The following is a 5000-nucleotide window of genomic DNA, read 5'->3' as shown; positions in this document are numbered from 1 at the left end:
ACCCCAAGCGTTCCAAAGTACCGAGGAGCGTTGCAAACGGGAACGGCCCGGACACGCGTCCCGGTCTCACGGGATGCGCGTCCCGGTCGCACGGGTCGCGCATCCCGGGAGGGCCGACGGAGGAAGCCGGCGCACGGCCGCCGCGCGGACGGCCGGCGGCGGCGCCCATGCGCCGGGGCCTCGGCGGGCGCGTGCCGGCTCCCTCGGGGACGAACGGTGCCGGGCGCGCCCGCCGCGAGGCGACGGACTTGTGCGGAGTGGAGCGGAAGTCCCGCCGCGGCAGCAGCAGCCCCCCCTCCCTACCACCCCGGCGGGGCATCCGCCCAAGGCCCACCCCAAGCGTTCCAAAGTACCGAGGAGCGTTGCAAACGGGAACGGCCCGGACACGCGTCCCGGTCTCACGGGATGCGCGTCCCGGTCGCACGGGTCGCGCATCCCGGGAGGGCCGACGGAGGAAGCCGACGCACGGCCGCCGCGCGGACGGCCGGCGGCGGCGCCCATGCGCCGGGGCCTCGGCGGGCGCGTGCCGGCTCCCTCGGGGACGAACGGTGCCGGGCGCGCCCGCCGCGAGGCGACGGACTTGTGCGGAGTGGAGCGGAAGTCCCGCCGCGGCAGCAGCCGCCCCCCCTCCCTACCACCCCGGCGGGGCATCCGCCCAAAGCCCACCCCAAGCGTTCCAAAGTACCGAGGAGCGTTGCAAACGGGAACGGCCCGGACACGCGTCCCGGTCGCACGGGATGCGCGTCCCGGTCGCACGGGTCGCGCGTCCCGGGAGGACAGACCGAGCAAGCCGAGGTGCCGCTCACGGCCGCCGCGAGGGACGTACGGCGCCGGCGCCCGCGCCCCGTGGCACGGCCTAGAGCGTGCCCCCCTGCCACCCCATCGGGGCATCGGCGCAAAGCCCACCGCGGGGTAGATAACCGAAGGCAACGAGGGACGGTGGATGCACATATCCGAGCAGTGGCGATAGGGCCGGAGGGAGCACCGACAGGGCCGTGAGATTTTAAAGTACCGAGGGAATTTGCAAACCGGGCCCGCCCCTCCCCCCGTCCATCGCACGCCGATCGGGGGTCCGGCGCCCCGCGGGGGGCTGCCGGCATGCGCTCCCGGTGCAGGCATCGACGAGCCGCCCGCGACCTCCACTCGGGTCCGAGCCCCCAAGCGCGGATGCCGAAACGCGCCGGCCGCGGCAGCCCCACCCCTGCCACCCCATCGGGGCATCGGCGCAAGGCCCACCCTGGGGTAGATAACCGAAGGCAACGAGGGACGGTGGATGCACATATCCGAGCAATAGCGATAGGGCCGGAGCGAAGACCGAGGGGGTCGGGGGGTTTTAATGTTCCGAGGGAAGTTGGAAACGGGGCCCGCCCGGACGCCCGTCCCTCGCACGCCGATCGGGGGTCCCGCACCCCGCGGGGGGCTGCCGGCATGCGCCCCTAGTACAAGCATCGACGAGTCGCCCGCGACCTCCACTCGGATCCGGCGGCGCACGCGCGGATGGCGAAACGCGGCGGCCGCGGCTGCAGCCCCCCTACCACCCCGTTGGCGCGTCGGCGCAAAGCCCACCCCGGGGAGGATAACCGAAGGCGACGAGGGACGATGCATGCACATATCCGAGCAAATACCGAGAGGGTCGGGGGGAAGACCGAGAGGCAAGGGGTGTTTAGAGTACCGAGGGAAGTTGCGAAAGGGGCCCGCCCGGACGCTCGCCGCTCGCAGGCGATCCGGCGGGGCGCACGGAGGGCGCCGCCCATCGCCGGAGCTTGCTCGGTCATCTCTGCCGCACGGACACGTAAGCGCCGCCGCGCAAGGTTCGGCCGGCGGGGCGGACGGTTCGCCGCCGCAGGCCTTTCCCGCAGCCGGAACGTGGGCCCGGCGTTGCGCGCCGGCGGGCCGCGCAATCCGCCGGGGCGCACGGCGGGCGCCGCCCGTCGCCGGGGCTTCGCTCGGTCATCTCGGCCGCACGGACACGTGCGCGCAGCCGCGGAAGGTTCGGCCGGCGGGGCGGACGGTTCGCCGACGCAGGCCTCTCCCGCGGCCGGAACGCGGGACCGGCGTTGCGCGCCGGCGGAAGGCGCGATCCGGCAGGGCGCACGGCGGGCGCCGCCCGGGCTTCGCTCGGTCATCTCGGCCGCACGGACACGTGCGCGCCGCCCATCGCCGGGGCTTCGCTCGGTCATCTCGGCCGCGCCGCCACGTGCGCGCCGCCGCGGAAGGCTTGGCCGGCCGGGCGGACGGTTCGCCGCCGCAGGCCTTTCCCGCAGCATGCGCCCCTTCGCCCGAACGACCGCGGGACTCCGGTACGGCCTAGCCGTCGGCCGCCCGGCTGCAAGCCGTCGGGGCCGCTCGATCCCCGTCGCGTGCCGGCCGCCGCTCGGGCCAGCCGGCCGGCTGCCGCACGTAACCTCTGACCTCATCAGCGGTCGATCCGCACCGCGCTGGTCTTCGGTGCGGACCCGTCGGGGCCGTGCCGCGCCGGCCGTCGCATCCGGTTCCGCAGGCGCCGCCCGGTTGCCTCCCGCCCTCGTGCGCTCGCGCCGGCCGGGCGACGCGGTGCCCGCGGGACTCGGGCATGGTTGAGCCGTCGGCCGCCCGGCGGCATGCCGCCGCCGCTCCGCGCCGCGTGCCGGCTGCGCTCCTCCCCGCGCCCGTCCGCGGGCGGGCCCGCCGCCGCTCGCGCCGGCCGGGCGACGCGGTGCCCGCGGGACTCGGGCATGGTTGAGCCGTCGGCCGCCCGGCGGCATGCCGCCGCCGCTCCGCGCCGCGTGCCGGCTGCGCTCCTCCCCGCGCCCGTCCGCGGGCGGGCCCGCCGCCGCTCGCGCCGGCCGGGCGACGCGGTGCCCGCGGGACTCGGGCACGGTTGAGCCGACGGCCGCCCGGCGGCATGCCGCCGCCGCTCCGCGCCGCGTGCCGGCTGCGCTCCTCCCCGCGCCCGTCCGTGGGCGGGCCCGCCGCCGCTCGGCCTAGCCCCCCGGCTGCCGCACGTAACCTGCGACCTCGTCGGCGCTGGATGCGCGTCGTGACAGTTTTCGGTGGGGCGCCGCGGAGGCGCCGGGGGCCCATGCGACGGGCCAGGGGGCGAACGGAGGGCTCGGTCAGCCCTAACAGGGGACCGGCGACAAAGGAGCGGTCGCGCAAAGCTTCGTAAGGGACCCAGACGACGGGCCTACCGATCCGAAGCACCGCGCACGGACGCGCAGCGGGCCCACGACGGGCCGACACGGAAGGCCCGCCGCCAAGGCCGCAAAACCGACAAAGGAACCCACGGGGACGCACCAGAGCGGGCAAAGCTTTCACCGAACGGGACGGGACCGAGCCCCCGCAACCGGCGAGGGCGACGGATCCGACCAAGTAAGGCCGATCCCGCTCCACGCACGCGCGGCCGCAGGAACTTCGTGAGGGACGGGACGACCGGCCGACCGAACCGAAGCGCCGCGCACGGCCGCCGCGAGGGCCGGCCGGAGGCATAGACCGAGCGCCGCGCCAGCGGAAGGAGCGTGCCGGCTCCGTCGGGGACCACCTGCGCACGGTCCGTCCGAGCGAGCCGACGGACCGGCGCGGAAGGCCCGGCGCCGAGCCCGCAAAACCGACAAAGGAACCCACAGGGACGCACCAAAGCGGCCCAAGATTTCACCGAGACGGGACCGAGCCCACGCAACATGCGATGGCGACGGATCGGACCAAGTAAGGCCGATCCAACTCCGCGCGCGCGCGGCCGCGAGCACTTCGTGAGGGACAGGAAGACCGGCCGACCGAACCGAAGCGCCGCGCACGGCCGCCACAAGGGCCGGCTGGAGGCATAGACCGAGAGCCGCACCAGCGGAAGGAGCGTGCCGGCTCCGTCGTGGGCCAACTCCGCGGGGCCCATCCGAGCGAGCCGACGGGCCGGCGCGGAAGGCCCGGCCGAACCCGCAAAACCGACAAAGGAACCCACAGGGACGCACCAGAGCGGACAAAGATTCGGGGCCGCCCTCCCTCACCGAACAGGACGGGACCGAGCCCACGGAACATGCGAGGGCGAAGGATCGGACCAAGTAAGGCCGATCCAACTCCGCGCGCGCGCGGCCGCGAACACTTCATGAGGGACGGGAAGACCGGCCGACCGATCCGAAGCACCGCGCACGGCCGCCGCAAGGGCCGACCGAAGGAATAGACCGAGCGCCGCACCAGCGGAAGGAGCGTGCCAGCTCCGTCGTGGGCCAACTCCGCGGGGCCCATCCGAGCGAGCCGACGGGCCGGCACGGAAGGCCCGGCCGAACCCGCAAAACCGACAAAGGAACCCACAGGGACGCACCAGAGCGGACAAAGATTTCACCGAACGGGACGGGACCGAGCCCACGCAACATGCGAGGGCGAAGGATCGGACCAAGTAAGGCCGATCCAACTCCGCGCGCGCGCGGCCGCGAAAACTTCGTCAGGGACGGGACGACGGGCCGACCGATCCGAAGCGCCGTGCACGGCCGCCGCAACGGCCGGCCGGAGGCGTAGACCGAGCGCCGCGCCAGCAGAAGGAGCGTGCCGGCTCCGTCGTGGGCCCGCTGCGCGTGGCCCATCCGAGCGAGCCGACGGGCCGAATCCCTCGAGGACGAACGGTGCCGGGCACGCCCGCAGCGAGTGCCCACGGCGGGCTTGTGCGGAGTGGAGCGGAAGGCCCGCCGCGGCGGCAGCAGCCCCCCCTCCCTACCACCCCAGCGGGGCATCCGCCCAAAGCCCACCCCAAGCGTTCCAAAGTACCGAGGAGCGTTGCAAACGGGAACCGCCCGGACATGCGTCCCGGTCGCACGGGATGCGCGTCCCGGTCGCACGGGTCGCGCGTCCCGGGAGGGCCGACGGAGGAAGCCGAAGTGCCGTGCGCGGCCGCCACGACGGCCGGACGGCGGCGGCGCCCGTGCGCCGCGGCAAAGGCGGGAGCGGCCCGGCTCCGTCCGGGGCGCCGCGAGCTTCGGTCGAACCTTTGCCGTGACTCTTCGCAATAGGCCAAGCCCATTCACACTTGGCCA

The sequence above is a fragment of the Phoenix dactylifera genome, chromosome 10 (genome assembly GCF_051530095.1).
Source record: "Phoenix dactylifera cultivar Ajwa chromosome 10, Ajwa_hap1_PhDact_Kaust_v1.1, whole genome shotgun sequence".
NCBI lineage: Eukaryota > Viridiplantae > Streptophyta > Magnoliopsida > Arecales > Arecaceae > Phoenix > Phoenix dactylifera.
This window is presented reverse-complemented; position numbering follows the sequence as displayed.